Here is a 17,425-nt window from a genome sequence, read left to right on the forward strand (position 1 = left end):
CTGCCCAGTCAGAGTCCAGACCGGTCCGAATCCGAGCGATTTTGTCCGACAGATGTTGGTTAAACTCCTCGGCACGACCCTGCAAGGGATCCTCTCTCACCTCCTGATTTAGGAGGGAGCGAGTCACCCTAAACAGGGCGGCCGGGCGATTATCTGCGGACGCAATAAGGGTGGCGAAGTGGTTAGACCTCGCCTCCCTTATTGCAGCGAGATAAGACCTAATGTAGGCTCTTAGTCGCAATCGGTCGGATTCGGATCGGCTGGACCTCCAACCGCTCTCTAGGCCCCGTCTCCGACGTTTCATCTCCCGGAGCTCCGCAGAGAACCATGGAGCTCGACGGGATCTGCACCGGGTCAAGGGCCGCAGGGGTACAACTCGGTCAAGAGCCTCAGTGGCCGTCCTTTCCCAGGCTTCCACTAAGGCATCAGCCGAGCTGTGAGCAAGGAAGGCAGGTGGGGACCCCAGCGCGGCCTGGAACCTCTGGGGATCCATTAAGCGTCTGGGGCGGTACCATCTAAGTGGTTCCAAACACCCACGGCGGGGGGTGGCAAAACGGAAGACCAGCCGCAGGAGATGATGATCGGTCCATGACAGGGGCATAATAATTGGAGAGCCCCCACCAAGATCATCTAACCACCGTCCAGACAAAAAAACTAGGTCAAGGGTGTGGCCTCCTTCATGAGTCGGTCCCAAAATTACTTGCGTCAGGTCCATGGCCGTCATGGAAGCCATGAACTCCCGAGCCAACTCAGATGATCCTCCCAGCGATGGTAGGTTGAAGTCCCCCAAAACTATAAGTTTCGGGAACTCAACCACCAGCCCAGAGAGGACATCGAGCAGCTCAGGCAGGGCTGCTGCTGCGTGACTAGGCGAAAGGTACACCAGCAGCAAGCCCAACTGCGCACCAGGGCCGCATCTCAAAAAGAGAGACTCACACCCGACTATCTGGGGAACGGTGGCCTCCCGCGGACACAAGGTCTCCCTCATAACAACAGCCACTCCCCCACCCCTACCCTGAGCCCGAGGCCGGTGCAGCACCCGGAAACCTGGTGGGCAAAGATCAACCAGAGGAATACCGCCCTCTGGGCCCAACCAAGTTTCCGTGATGCAAGCCAGGTCAGCCTGCTCACCCTCGACCAAGTCTCGGACGAGAGGAGCCTTGTTAGCGACCGACCTGGCATTCAAGTACACCAGCCGGAGCTCAGGAGGCTGCACATCCTCAGTCCCGGGACCTCGGGGCGGAACCAGAGGGTCGGAGTGCCTCACCGCTTGTAGACAGCGGAGAGGCCTTCCCTGAGACCGATACGGCCCTCTGTTCCTACACCTGCTGCCATTCCCTATCGTCGTGGGGATAGGTAGTCCCACGACTGGCCCTGGAGCCCCAGAAGCAGCCGACCCCCGCTCCCCCCCTCCGCGATCAGCCTCAGCACTAGCCTGAACAGAGGTAGTTGGACTGCCCCCCTCATCCAAACAACCAAGAAAAGAACCCTCCCTCCTCCCTAACCCCCAAAAAATTTTTGACAAAAAGCAAACCAAGGACCTCCTATTAGGTCTACGTCGGAGGCCCATAGCCGTGCCCGGCCATCTCTCAGGATCCCAATAAATGGGACCTTCCTCGAGATTATACTCGGCTGGAAAGGCGGGCCGCCTCAAGGAAGGGGGAGCACCCCTGAGGGCGAGCAAGTCCATAGAGGAGTACCTAAAACAAGGCATAAAAGCAGTCCAGATATAGGCAGTCCATAATCAATTGATTTAAGGAGGAACCAAACAGAGAGCAAATAGGTGTCCCGAGCCTCCACCCAGCCACTGCCACTCAGCTGGGTGCCACCCCAGGACAGGCCAACCACCGCCCTCTCACGACAGTTGGAGAGCCTATACCAGGGGGAATGGTCCGAAACATCCATCCTGGGTACAGCATGTCCCCTAGAGCTCTCACCTCTAGGGGCAGCAGATGTAAGTTCCGGCCACCCTCTCACTGTGGCCAGTACCCAGGGAACTCTGAATCCTTTGGGGACGATATGTGAATGGCAATAAAGAACAGTCCGAAGGCAGGGATGAGATAGTGTATTTCATCATCAAAGTCTGCCCTACTAGATGGCCAAATCCTCCGTTGCTCTGTCCTTCGAGAAGATTGGTCATGGCCAGTTCTGCAGTCATTGGGGTCTTCCAAATTATCTAATTCCTTTAGGTCCACAAATCCAATGGCACCAACCAAAGTCACAACTGGTGCCACGGGAAGCATAGATGTTTCAAGGGACCACTGGGCTCCACTGGGATCCACCGGAATTAACCGGCTAGCCCAGGAACCTTCGAGGCCACCAACAGCAGTGAGAGTACCAGGCCATCTAGAAAGAGTAAAGCAAGCAGAGGAAGCGATAAGTTGAGTGCAGCATCGCCGCTGAGTCGCCAGGGCCGCTGCCACCACCGGAGCGTTGCTGCAGACGCCGCCGCCATTGCTGCCGCCGCCAGGACGTTGAGGGAACCAAGAATAATCCAGCCCTTCCCGCCACCGATCGAAGACAGGCCAACAAGGCTCAGGCGGGAACGGGCAAACGGTCAGACAGACAACCCAGCAGGCAGTCGATAGAAAGAAAGGCCTAGAGCGGCCCTGGAGCAACGCCGCCGCCACCGCCATCCCCGTCGCCAACGGAGCGAGCCAGGAATGCCGCCGCCGCCACAGCCGCGGGAGAGCAAACCGACCACAGAAGCGGCCCGAATGGCCCGAAACGCCTCCACCGAGACCGCCAGCAGCGAGAGACCATCCGAAGACCGGCTCCGCTACCGCCGAGGACGCCCAGCAAGCTGCCGATGGAAGGGAAGGCCTAGAGCGGCCCTGGAGCAACGCCGCCGCCGCCGCCGTCCCCGTCGCCCTCGAACAAGCCAAGAACGCCGCCGCCGCCACAGCCGAGGGAGACCAAGCCGACCCCAGAAGCGGCCCGGAATGGCCCAAAACGCATCCGCCAAGACCGTCAGTAGCGAGAGACCCTCCGAGGACGCCGGGTCCGTCACCGCCGAGGACGCCGCTGCCGAAACCGCCGGCCGCCGAAACCACCAGGTACCGCGAAAACGGCCCAGAGAACGCCCGAGGGAGCGGGTCAGCGCCGCAAGCATCCAAACCGAAAAAGCAGCAGGGCCGGCAGCAAAACAGCAGTCCAAAACCTTCATCCTTCAGCTGCCACATCAATTGCCCTCACTATCCCCCCAACCCAGAGGGTATAAACACCCCTGGGGGGCTCCTAGGACGCCTATTTTCTGAGACTTGCAGAGCTCACCCTAACAGATCCGCCTGCACGTCCGCCATCTTAGCGCTGTTCATCTGCATATTGGGGCCCATTATCAGATACTATCACATCAGGTAACCCATGAGTGGCAAAGAGGCCCCTTAATACCTGTATTGTTCTACTAGATGACATTGAAGTAACGGGCACAACCTCCAGCCACCGAGAGAAGCTGTCCACCACAACTAGGAAGGTTAGGCCTTGAAATGGCCCTGCAAAATCAATGTGAATCCTAGACCAAGGATTCCTGGCCAATTCCCACTTATGCGTGTGTGCGTGTGCCTGCTCAGGCCTAGATCGCTGACACAGATAACACTCAGAAACGCATTCTTCTATATTCTTGTCTAATCCCGGCCACCACAAATGACTTCTGGCTAATGCCTTCATTCGGACAATTCCAGGGTGACTTTCATGTAGTTCAGTTAGAATTGTATTCCTGTGGAGTTCAGGAATAACAACACGGTTACCCCACAATATACACCCCAAATGGGAAGATAGTTCATCTTTTCTCCTAAAATATGGGGTATACTTGGAGTCAGGGTTACTACTTGGCCATCCCCCTAGTACCCAGGTCATAATCCTATTGGGAATATGGTCTTTTTTAGTGGCCACAGCTATTTCTCTAGCTGTTAAGGGGCATTCAGGAATTTCCTGTAGTGACATAATTTGTCCTACCGGGGCAGGGTCTCCCTCGGTGCTAGTTAGAGGCAGTCTGCTAAGGGCATCCGCATGGCCCATTTCCCTACCAGGTCTATGTTGTAACGAAAATGAATATGCTGAGAGGAAAATTGACCACCTCAGCATCCTAGGAGACATTATTTGGGGTGTCTGTTTATCAGTGGTGAACAGTCCCAGTAACGGTTTGTGGTCAGTGAATATGGTAAAGTTCCTACCATAAAGGTAATCATGGAACTTTTTTACTCCTGCCACAATGGCTAATGCTTCTCTATCAATTTGTGCATAATTCCGTTCAGCTTTGGTAAGCGTCCTAGAATAGTATGCAATTGGCTTTTGAATGCCCTGACAATCCATGTGGCTGATGACAGCCCCCACACCATAAGGAGAAGCATCGCAAGCTAGATAGATTGGTTTGTTCTCAATAAAATGAGTGACTGTGGACTGACTAGATAAAATATCTTTTAAGGTTTGAAAGCTGACTCTATGTTTTTCTTGCCACTGCCATGGGGTTTTTCTATCTAATAGTCTGTGTAATGGTTCCGCGATGGCAGCTTTATGTGGCAAGAATGTATGATAGAAATTGACTAATCCTAAAAAGGCTTGTAATTCAGCCTTGTTTTTTGGTTCAGGTGCCAATTTAATTGCTTTAATTTTTTCAGTTGTGGGGTGAATTCCATTTTCATCTATTCTAAATCCTAGGAATTCAGTGGATTTAACTCCAATACAGCATTTTTCCCTTTTTAATTTAAGTCCAGCCTCCCTGAATCTACCCAGTACCTGTTCCAAATGCTCAGCTAAAATTTCTTCATTTCTTCCAGCTATTAGGACATCATCAAAGTAAGGGCATACACCAGGTATGCCCTTTAAAGTCCTCTCCATCACCTCCTGGAAGATGCCTGGAGCAGCTGCAATACCAAATTGCAGTCTATGGACTCGGAACGCCCCCTTGTGGGTAACAATAGTTTGAGCTTCAGCAGCTTCCCTGGAAACAGTAAGTTGCAAATACGCCTGCGCCAAGTCGAGCTTGGCAAATATGGCGCCGTCCTGGATCGTGGCGAGGACCTGTTTCACCGTCGGGACCGGGTAAGCATGCTTTTTCATTCCGAGGTTCAGGGTGGCTTTATAATCTGCACAAATCCTCACATCCCCATTAGGTTTAGCCAATAATTGCACCCAGGCTTCCCGCTTCAAAGGAACCTTCTTTGCAATAAAGCTACTGACATAACACTACATATGTTGGAAGGAATATGGAGAATACTTCCTTATTGTCAGCTTCTACAAAGAACAATATACATGAAGTAGTTTCCAAACTAGGCAATCTAACAAGAGTGAACATTGTTGGATCAACTGCAATATTGTACTAACAGAGAGAGTAGGAGAGAAAGAAGAAGTGCTATTGCCAACCAACTTCCAAGAAAACTCAAGGCAAAAAGCTGACCAAGGACACTGACCAGCTACTGGACGAGAGGATCTCTGCAGCCAATCAGAGGTGGGCTACTACTAGGACAGAAAGAAATGCTGGAGACAATTTGCTCTAAAGGGTTGAAGACATCTTAGGTCAGAAAGCAGCACTTTTGAAATGAACAACCAGGTACCAGTGCAATTCTAGGGGTGGAAGGGGGTAGAAAATAGTGTTATCTGTACTTGCACTTAGGTAGCAGTAAATGATGTGTACAGGGGGTAAGTGACACAATCATTCTCAGGAGACCGTAAAAAGTATAAAAGGGCAGCTAATCACTCTGTGTTACTAAAAATCGCATAAAACATGCAAAAGAGTCCAGAAACTGTTAGTAGTGGATTCTGCTTTGATACTGAATCAATGACAACCACCTGAAAATACCTGATTCCAGTACTTTTCTGTTTATTGCAAAAAAAAGAAGAAAGAAAGCATTTAAGTTCATTAGGAAGTTGAGGCAATTATTTTGGCAGTAAACTATATGTTATTATAGATTACTAATTTGCTGTCCAAAGTTACAGCTTAAGATATGTGACTGCTTGGGTTTTTGCTGTTTTAAGTAGAAAAATGAGGTTTACAACATATTAGAGTTCATAGTTCAACAGAAAGCACGAAGGCATCATTTCAGAATGCTTCTTCTGAGGGATTGCGGCTTTATCTACTAGAACCATGTGTCATGTCTTGCTTTTCTTGTCTGAAAATAGTATTTAAAAAGGACAGTTCCATTGAGCCTGCCTGTTGCTATTTTGAGTTATTGTTATAAACCCTGCGTGGGATAAAATACTGAGTTAAAATAAAAATAACTCATCTAACACAAGGAATCCATACAAGAAGTGAGCAGAAACCAGGATGCATGCTGAAAAATATCACCCACCCTGGAATAAGTAGGAAAGATAGTTATTAATTGCAGAGAGATTTTCAAACACTGGGGTTGTTCTTTTAAAAAAAGGCTTAGCATGACACAAATGAAGATCTTAATGTAATGGAAATATGAAAATGTAGTTTCAGTTAAATAAACTCTGCTTTGTAAGATGCAATGCATGTAGTATCAGTCTCCAGATTTTTACATCGTTCTGTCTTATTTAATTTTTGCCTGGTTTTTAAAATCAATATACACAGCTGGAGTACACTCATCTTGCTTAGGCAATAGGATTTTCTAGAGTTCAAACTCTTCTAAGGCAAAAACATCTGCAGTAACAACTGGCTCTGGTTACAATCAAAAGGCTAAGAAAGGCACATCAGCTTAAAGAAGGCTGGCTGGTCATAAAACCTAGCCATATCATTTTCTTATTTTCTGTTTGAATTTGTAATTTTTGTTTCATGAACAAAATAAATGAAAATAAATGAAATATCCTGGAAAAACACGAAGCTCTGATCCTAGGTTTTAGCCTGCACAGTAGGGTTTCCACCTTCTTGGAAGCTTTTTTGCATTCTCTGCCAAGCCTAATTTCTGTGTTCTGTAGACAAGACCCTTGAAAATCAAATAAATCATATGACAAGAATTGGGGCAGTAAAGCAGAACTTGAGTAGAGATGGATTTATTAGCCTCACAAATCAGGAATACAGATTGGAGGGTCTGGCCATAAAAAGGAAATGTGTTCCCTTTGTAGATGAATACAACAGTAACTGCATGTACAACAACTGTAACTGTTGTCTTTTATTCCCTTTTTATTATTTTATGTTGCTGATCACTAACAGAACAAGTAACTAAATAAATATATTATGAGCATGTATAATAAGTTAGGTGCCCTTTTATTTATTTTGTTTATTCATCACATTGTTATACTACCCACCTCACCTAAGTGAATCTGGGTGGCTTTCAATAAAAACATGTCAAAAAATATAAAATCATAAGTAAGAGCAAAATTAAAAACAGAATTAAAAGATTGGGTTATGGTACTAAAAGTTAAAAAGAGTTGCTTAACATTCTTTGTTGACCATACCAATTGGCAAAGTCAGGGCTTTCTCACTCTTTCTGAAGGCCAGAAAAGAAAGGGCCTCAACTTTGGAGATAAGGTGTTCTAAAGCAGGGGTCCTCAACCTGTGGGCCGCAGCCCAGTAGTAGGCTATGGCCTGCTGGCCACCAGGCCTCAGGACAGGCTGGCCAGTGCATGCATATGTGTGTGCACACACACCCACTCGTGCTAGTGCCATGGCCACAGGGTGTGAAAACAGAACACTGCACCACAGGGCATGAAAATGGGATGACAATGTGCCACGGGGCATGAAAACAGGACTACACCATGCCTCATAGTGCAAAAACGGGATGCTGCCATGCTGCAGGGCGCTAAAACGGGACATCGCCCACCTCAGGGCATGAAAACAGGAAACTGCTGTGCTGCAGGGCACTAAAATGGGATGCCGCCATGCCACAGGGTGTAAAAACACAATGCCACTGCCCCTTGGAGTGCAAAAAAGGGATAATGCTGTGCCATGCGAAAACGAGATGCCGCCATGCCTCAGGATGTGAAAATGGGCTGCCACTGAGCCTCAGGACATGAAAATGTTCACATCACATGCATGCTCATGGCACACATGTGCATGTAAAATGCTTCTCCCTCCCTTTCCCTCCGGTCCACCAACCGAGAAAAGTTGGTGACCTCTATTCCAGGTGTCCCCAACCCCCAGTCCATGGACCGGTACCAGGCCGCAGCATGCCAGCAACCGGTCTGCACAAACAAGCAAAACCCCATCTGTGGGATGCAGGGAGCACGTAAAACCATGTCCCCTCTGGTACCCGGGAAAACCTCTCTCCATGTAACCGGTCCCTGGTGCCCAAAAGGTTGGGGCCCTCTGCTCTATTCTAAAGGTTTATTCTGCATTAAAATAGAAACATTTCTTCCATGCCTGTACAAGAATCAAGGAAGTTTTACATCTAAAATGTCAAAAAGGATTAAATATTCCACAAGTGGAAAAGAACTAAAAATAAAATCCCTCCACCAATTTCTCTCTCTCTCTCTCTCTCTCTCTCTCTCTCTCTCTCTCTCTCTCTCTCTCTCTCTCTCTCTCTCTGTGTGTGTGTGTCTGTTTGTCTGTATGTCTGCCTGTGTGTATTTGTTAAAAGTGGAAATAGTCCTTTAAGAGAGGATCCTTTAATATAAGAACCCAATGAGTATATAGTTCCATACATGACATTGGTTTCTTTAAAAAAGAAACAACCAAATACCTTCCATATTTTTTATTGAAACAATATGTCAGCCAGAAAATCTCTTCTCTCTAAAGCCATGGCCTAGAGCAAAATATTAAGGCAAATCAAGCTTATCTTTCTTTTCTATAGACCCTTCAGTGCTCTTGAGTTAAACATCCGATATTTACTTCAATTCAGAATAACATTTTTGTATATGATATATCCAGTATCCAGGTTGTCTGGTCCTTTCATCCTTTTCTTAATTTCTGTGACAGTTTCACAGTATTTTGACTCATATTCACTAAAACAATAAAATGTATTAATTGTATATACAAGTCAGGAAGCTTATATTTTTTCTACTCTTTCAAAGACAGAAAAAATATATGGAATCAACTCATTCTCAATCGGTGAACATAAAAATGTAACTTTTCTGAAAAAGTTGCAGATTTGTTTCTTCTTTCTTTTTTATATAAAAATTATGGCGAAAATGAAAAATGTGTCTGGGTTGGTGTCCAAGCCAAGGATTAAAGTGATTAATTCATGAATGATTCCAAAGAGATGATCTGTTGCCAACACAGGTAATGAATAAGAATCTCCAATAATGTTCCTTCTTTCATGAAGGATGAAAGTAGATTTGTAAGGTTAGTTTCACTTTTAGATACAGCAAGCAGGAAGTAGAGAAAAGCTACAGAGTAATGAAGGTCAGGACTGTAAAGAAAGTAAACCTGTAGCAAGATATGATTATATCTTGGAGTAGCAGTCATTGGTTGATTTGTTTGTATACATTACATAGTGAACTATTTGCATTCACCTTTGAGCTTTAGGTATAGGAATAATATACAAACATAAACTTAACAACTGGTAAATTTTGAAGCAAAGTATCCCATCTTACTATGAGGCTATAAAAAGGACATCTAGATTTGATGATATGTGTGCTAGTTCTAAATTAAGGTGTGATATTTCACAGTTTCCTCGGGGGGGACTGGTTATCATTGGAATTATAATTTTCATTTTTAAGGAAGAAAATGAAGAGAAATATCCAAGTGTAAATATATACTATGTAATTTCTAACTGTGTTTTCTTGATTGTGCTCTAAAATAAAATAAACTGTATGCTGCTAAAGGTGAAACTATAAAATAATATTTCTGCTGGTGCACCAAACTATTTTCTCTTCCCTACATTTCTCAAACAAACTAGTATTGTCTATGTAAAAACCTTTAACAGCAAAGTAAGTCATAAAAAAAACAATTTCCTGGATATTGTTGTTTAAAAAAGAAAGAAAAAAATAGAACTCTTAGCCTTTTATAATGTATCTAAAACGTTACTAGATGTCATAAATATTTAGTCAGAAAAAATCCTAATGTTTGGATAATTCACTCAGCCAATGATTTAAATAACTCATTGGTTTAACCCAATCCATGCTTACTGCATAAAACAATCTTAAATATTATTTGGACAAGCAGGTGGATGTTAAATTTATGTAAAATCTTTTTATGTATTCACATGTACTCACTCTCAGGGCTTTACCCTCCGTGCTTTGGGGGCTGCACAGATCCATGAGACCTCAAAAAGTCCACTTCTGCTTTATGGAAAGTATTTGGGAAAGTTTGACCGACAGCAGTTCTTAACTGCCTCTCTTTCACTTTTTTACCAGGTAGATCATTTCCGTGACTATCAGGAAAACAACAACAAAACAGCTAAAAATGTGACTTTCTTTATCCTTTCCCTAACTGATATCTTCCAAATGTGTTGAAATCCTAATTCTCACAATTCTCAGCTAATGTGACCATTCAATTATTTTTTCCTTTCAATAATAAACAAAGATGATCGGTGGACTGAAGGCTAAAAGATATAAGGAACGGTTGCTGAAATTGGGTAAGTCTAGTTTAATGAAGAGAAGGACTAGGGGTGACACGATAGCAATGTTCCAATATCTCAGGGGCTGCCACAAAGAAGAGGGAGTCAAGCTATTCTCCAAAGCACCTGAAGGCAGGACAAGAAGTAATGGATGGAAACTAATCAAAGAGAGAAGCAATCTAGAACTAAGGAGAAACTTCCTGTTAGAACAATTAACCAGTGGAACAACCTGCCTCCAGAAGCTGTGAATGCTCCAACACTGGAAGTTTTTAAGAAGAGACTGGACAGCCATTTGTCTGAAATGGTATAGGGTTTCCTTCCTGAGCAGGGGGTTGGACTAGATGACCTCCAAGGTCCCTTCCAACTCTGTTGTTGTTGTTGTTGTTGTTGTTGTTATTATTATTATTATTATTATTATTATTATTATTATTATTATTATTATTATTATTATTATACTACAAAGGGGCATTGTCTATTCATTTGTCCTCAAAATTTTGCAGAGTTGTCAGCCAACCAGAACCACTTCTCAGAAAGAGATGCTTTCATTGAGCAAAAAAAAAACCCCACCTCATTTTACAACTGTTTTAGGCTTGTTTGGTATCCTGAACTGAATTAATAGTGTCTCTACGTAACTGGGAAATCAGTGAAGTGTTGTGTGTATAGCATTGGACTGTATTGTATGTTTGTAAGTGAATGAGATAGCTTCTTCAAATGTATTATATCTATTCAGAGATTTTAAAACATTTACTAATCATACTGAGAACTGAGGAGCAGGCAAATGTTTTTACTTGAGTTTGTGCATCCCTTATGAGCCATTTGCAAAGTATTCCCTGTACATAAACAGCAATATTGGGAAATCTTTTCTTCTCGAAAACCTAATTTGTGAGCAGATGGTGTTTGAAATGTAGGAAACTATTGCTCAAGGTTATATATTGAGCTTCACATTAGATTTGACTCTACATTCACCAATGGAAAGGAGCAAAGCCCTAATTATTACATGCACCAAAGATATTTTTGCTTTGCAAACTCACTGAACTATTAGTAGTTCATCCCACCTTTTTATATATATAATTCAAAGTGGTGAACATAGCTAATATTCCTGCCTTCTATTTTCCCCACAACAACAATCCTGTGAGCTACACTGGGCTGAGAGAAAGAGTAATTACCCAATTAAGTTCTAACCCATTTGGTGGCTAATAACGTAAAGGAAATAAAAATAAGGAATATATTTGCTTAGCATTAAACTTTCATAAACAATAATAACCAGATTTCTTTAAACTCAAATAGATAATTATATTACCTTACTACAGAATATTTTAAATTAAAAAGCTATAGAATTTAAAACATTCATTTCATAAAAAATTAAAGCCTGATTAAAGGAAGATCTGTGTTGCTTTCAATCAATTCTAGCATCCCATTGCAGGTAAACATTCTGGAATTGGAATGGCAAAATAAAGGGAATTTGCATATATATCCCCTGAATTTAGGCTTATTGCTTGAAGTGTTATGCGCGTATGGATTGGATGTCAGCTGAGTTACATTTTCTCCTAGGTGTCATGGGTGCTTGTCTTACCAAATTTGATAGAACTGACAAGTGTTTTCATGTAAGAGTGGGAAAGGAGAGGGCAATATATAGCACCAATCACCTTGTCAGGCTGAGTGAAAGCAAACTCCAGCATATTCCTTCACAAGTGATGAGATCTTCTGGAGTCATTAAAAGTCATAAAGTTAGACTGCAACTATGCGCCATGCATGCAAGATGAAGTCAGCTAGGACTCTCCACCTTGAAACAGGGTGAAGGCTCTTCTTCTGCAGCCTTTCAACTTTTTGATAGAACTCGGTGCTCTGGTTGAGCTGGAGCACATTTTTTCCAATGCATTTTGGAAATTCACAAGAACTTTAGCTATAACTTTGGCCAGGCTTCCTGCCACATGTCTCATTAGACAGGTATCCAAGGTTTTTCACTTTCCCCAGTTATTCCCCAAATATCTGACACTGTTCAGTAGCAATAGTCTACTGTCATTTAATTCTGCTATTTCTCATTTCATAATAACCTGAGTTTCCAATGAACAGTGATAAACAGCCATGAGGAAAACTGGTTTATATTTACTTACAGCCTTTTACTCTTCCTATTTTTTTTAAAGTAGAGAGAGGCAGAAAGATGGATGCAGATTTTTTTTTAAGCAAGGAGGAAGGCTACCAAGGAAATAACATGATTTTCAGATTTATTAGACATTCATTATTAGTATAGTTAGCAATTAAATTATAGACTTAAATTTTAGGCTGCATTTTGCTTTAGTTCTTATGTAGAATGAAATCATTTTTGTTTAATATATACATCTCTTATTACTACAGTACAACAGATGTGTTGATGCTAATTTTGATGGAGACAATATCCAAATATTCAAAGTCACATGAATTGTTAAAATATCAAGAGCAATTTTCTGTAATACTGTCAACAAAGGACTCAAGAGTGTGACTAACAAATATTATTTGTTAATCACATGTCTTTGTGAGCTGCTTATGGGTTGTTGTTTTTTTGGCGTTTTTTTTTTTTGGGAGTAATTGGAAAAGGTACTATTAGATTGCTGGTTCTTTGTCACCATAGAATAATATGGCTGTCTTCCTATAAATGTCTTCAACAAACCACAACAGATTATCTATGAAGCTTCATAAACTGACCTTTGGAGAGACAAGAAGGGAGACAAGCAAAGCAAAAAAGACAACCTCCAATTTATTCATTCACTCTTTTTCTTAGAGTTTGATTTATATTGGTATGTATTTTTAAATAAAGGGACGCGGTGGCTCAGTGGGTTAGGACACTGAGCTTGTCGATCAGAAGGTCGGCAGTTTGGCGGGTCAAATCCCGAGTGCCGCGTAACAGAGTGAGCACCTGTTACTCGTCCCAGCTTCTGCCAACCTAGCAGTTCGAAAGCACGTAAAAATGCAAGTATAAAAATAGGGACCACTCCGGTGGGAAGGTAACAGCGTTCTGTGCGCCTTTGGCGTCTAGTCATGCCGGCCACATGACCACGGAGACATCCTCGGACAAGTGCTGGCTCTTTGGCTTTGAAACGGAGATGAGCACCGGCCCCTAGAGTCGGAAACGACTAGCACGCATGTGCGGGGGAACCTTTACCTTTACCTATTTTTAAATATAATCTTTATTCCCTTTCTCCTCCTCCTTCTCATAAATTATTACCGTAGTCAAGTTGTAAGTTATATCAAAAAAATATTTGATTTCATATTCTAAACTAGGCATGTCAAACTGCCAGCCTGCAGGCCGGATGCGTCACACCCCATTGCCGCCAATGAGGGAAAAGTCGCTATACATTGTGCAACGTCACATGATGTCGCGAGTTTGACATGCCTGTTCTAAACAGTTAAAATTATTAAGAATAGCACTGAAATCCAACCCAATCCTACATATAGGATATTCTAAAAGATTTGTATTGTAAGAACTGATGATACGCTCTTAAAGGCCCTGTTTCTTTAGGAAAGCAATTATTTCCTATGTTGATTCATTTCTTTAGCAGTTATTGTGTTCATAATAGATTAAAAGATTTAGGCTTAGAGTCCCTTCGTGGACAAGTTTTCAACAAAATATAAGCAGTTCTAACATGTTATTCAGCTTTCTGGTATTAATCATGTACTGCCTTGAATTGACTTATTTTTTATTTATTTCAGCTTTCCCAGAATTCCTTTTGGCCAGGTATATATTATATTATTATAATATATATTATTTGCTATCCAGAGTTTCTTGGATAGATTGGCAGCTATACAAAATAGATCTATTAATAAATCAATGTGAAAAAGACATTGTGAAATAGACTATGACAATTTTTGTGTCAACAAAAATACGGTGTGGCCAGTGAAGAATTGCCTAATGTGTTTTAAACTCAGGGCTAGGCTAAAAAACCAGGAAAAAGAAGTAGGCAATGCTAAGGCAAAATCACATTGTTTTCATTTAATTTACCTTTAAATTTACTACATTTAATCTACAGATAGAGCATTTATTATTTTATTTATTTATTAATTTAATTTGTATACCGCCCTTCTCCCGAAGGACTCAGGGAGGTGAACAGGGCAATGCATAATAAAAACAAGATACAAAAATTAAAAATTATTAAAAAGTAATTAAACAGCAATGCCCGTAATAAATTAGTACAGATTAAAATTTAAGAGCAATTTATAAAACCCAACCCCATCCCATTAGGCCAGGCCAGCTTGTTCAAAAAGGTGGGTTTTAAGATCGCGCCGGAAGGAGCAGGAGATTTGAGTTGGCATCTTCGTAAATACTTGAAGTGAAACAAACAAGGAAGAAGAATTAAATACAGATAACGTCATTACTTCCCAAACACTTAATAATCTCTTTATGTTCTATTAAAAATTATAGCTTGGTGACAACTTGTAGAAGGATATGGAAGGAGACTGAAAGCTTTTTTTTTGAAAGGCCCTCAGATTAATGTCCTGGATTTCTTGAGCTATGATAAAACCTTATCAAACGTGCTGCATATTAAGTGATATTCTTAAAGACATATAATGTAATATTCACTTGTGCAGTTTATATTTACTTCACTTTTTTTTCTCCCATTATGTGCATTTAGGATTTTGAAACTTCTGAAACATAACAAGATGCAGAGTTTAATAACATTGTATTCTATTTTGTAACACTGATAAATAAACCATTTAATGTCTGGTGTGAAACTATCTAGTGCAGGGAAGCGTGAAGCATGAGGTGTTTGCTGCTTTTTTCTGACAGTCCTGAGAGAGAGAGCTTTTATTTTTAGAAGGCACAGTGTTCACAGCCTTCCTCAAATAGTCTGCTACAGATCCAGACAAATGTTTATTTTAAGCCACATAGAAGATAACAATGCAATGTTATCAAAGGAGTCACCAAACACTAGGTTTTTAATTGATTGATTGATTGATTGATTGATTGATTGATTGATTGATTGTCTGATCATAGCACTAAACAAAGGTATAAGCGCATAACTTAATCTAATAGCATTTTAGTAACAAGAACTATAATGGAATGAGACACAACTCTATTTTGCACGGTCTTAGCCAGAATGTAATACATATTTCAACAGTCAGACATGTTGCTTATTCATTTATTTGATTTCCAAAAAAATCAAAAATAAATATAGAGTGATCCACAACAGTTGAATATCTACAAATAAAAATTGTATCTTAAACAAATAAACCTAAAATGTAAAAATAGCAGGAAAATGAATTACTACACTTAAACTGTGACTTATAAAAACAGGCAGTAAAAATTGTTGTGGTTGTTAGCTGCGAAGTTGTGTCTGACCCATCGTGACCCCATGGACAACGTTCCTCCAGGCCTTCCTGTCCTCCACCATCTTCTGGAGTCCATTTAAGTTCACACCTTCTGCTTCACTGACTCCATCCAGCCACCTCATTCTCTGTCGTCCCCTTCTTCTCTTGCCCTCAATCTTTCCCAGCATTAGGCTCTTCTCCAGTGAGTCCTTCCTTCTCATTAGGTGGCCAAAGTATTTGAGTTTTAGCTTCAGGATGTGGCCTTCTAAAGAGCAGTCAGGGTTGATTTCCTCTAGGACTGACCGGTTTGATCACATTGCAGTCCAAGGGACTCGCAGGAGTCTTCTCCATCACCATAGTTCAAAGGCCTCAATTCTTTGGCGCTCAACCTTTCTTATGGTCCAACTTTCACTGCCATACATTGCAACTGGGAAGACCATAGCCTTGACTATATGCACTTTTGTTGGCAGGGTAATGTCTCTGCTTTTTAGTGTGCTGTCTAGATTTGCCATGGCTTTCCTCCCGAGGAGCATCTTTTAATTTCTTGGTTACAGTCCCCATCTGCAGTGATCTTGGAGCCCAGGAAAATAAAATCTGTCACTACCTCCATTTCTTCCCCATCTTATTTGCCATGAACTGAGAGGGCCGAATGCCATGATCTTGGGTTTCTTAATGTTGAGTTTCAAGCCAACATTTGCACTCTCCTTCTTCACTCCCAACAAGAGGCTCTTTAGTTCTTCTTCACTTTCTGCCATTAGTGTGGTATTATCTGCATATCTTAGGTTGTTGATATTTCTCCTGGCAATCTTAATTCCAACTTTTGATTCATCTAGCCCTGCCTTTCTCATGATGTGCTCTGCATATAAGTTAAATAGGCAGGGTGACAGTATACAGCCTTGCCGGACTCATTTCCCAATTTTGAACCAATCAGTGGTTCTGTGTCCAGTTCTCACTGTTGCTTCTTGACCTGCATATAGGTTTCTCAAGAGACAAATAAGATGGTCTGGTACTCCCATCTCTTTAATAACTTGCCAAAGTTTGTTGTGATCCACACAGTCAAAGGCTTTAGCATAGTCAATGAAGCAGAAGTAGATGTTTTTCTGGAACTCCCTAGCTTTCTCCATGATCCAGCGTATTTTGGCAATTTGATCTCTAGTTCCTCTGCCTCTTCGAAATCCTGCCTGTACTTCTCATAGTTCTCGATCCACATACTGCTGGAGTGTAGCTTGTAGGATTTTAAGCAAAACTTTACTAGCATGTGAAATGAGTGTAATGGTGTGATAGTTTGAACATTCTTTGGCACTGCCTTTCTTTGGAATTGGAATGTAAACCGACCTTTTCCAATCCTGTGGCCACTGTTGAGTTTTCCAAATTTGCTGGCAAATTGAGTGTAGCACTTTTACTGTATCGTCTTTTAAGATTTTGAATAGCTCAGCTGGAATACTGTCACCTCCACTAGCTTTGTTGTTGCTCAGCTTTCCTAAGGCCAACTTCACTTCACATTCTAGGATGCCTGGCTCGAGGTCAGTGATCAACTCATCGTGGTTATCAGGGACATTAAGCTCATTCTTGTATAGTTCTTCTGTGTAATTTTGCCACCTCTTCTTAATCTCTTCTGCCTCTGTTAGGTCCCTGCCATATTGGTCCTTTATCATGCCCATTTTTGCATGAAACGTTCCCTTCATCTCTCCAATTTTCTTGAAGAGATCTCTGGTCCTCCCTATTCTATTGTTTTCTTCTATTTC

Source organism: Vipera ursinii, assembly GCF_947247035.1.
Source record: "Vipera ursinii genome assembly, chromosome: 7".
Lineage (NCBI taxonomy): Eukaryota > Metazoa > Chordata > Lepidosauria > Squamata > Viperidae > Vipera > Vipera ursinii.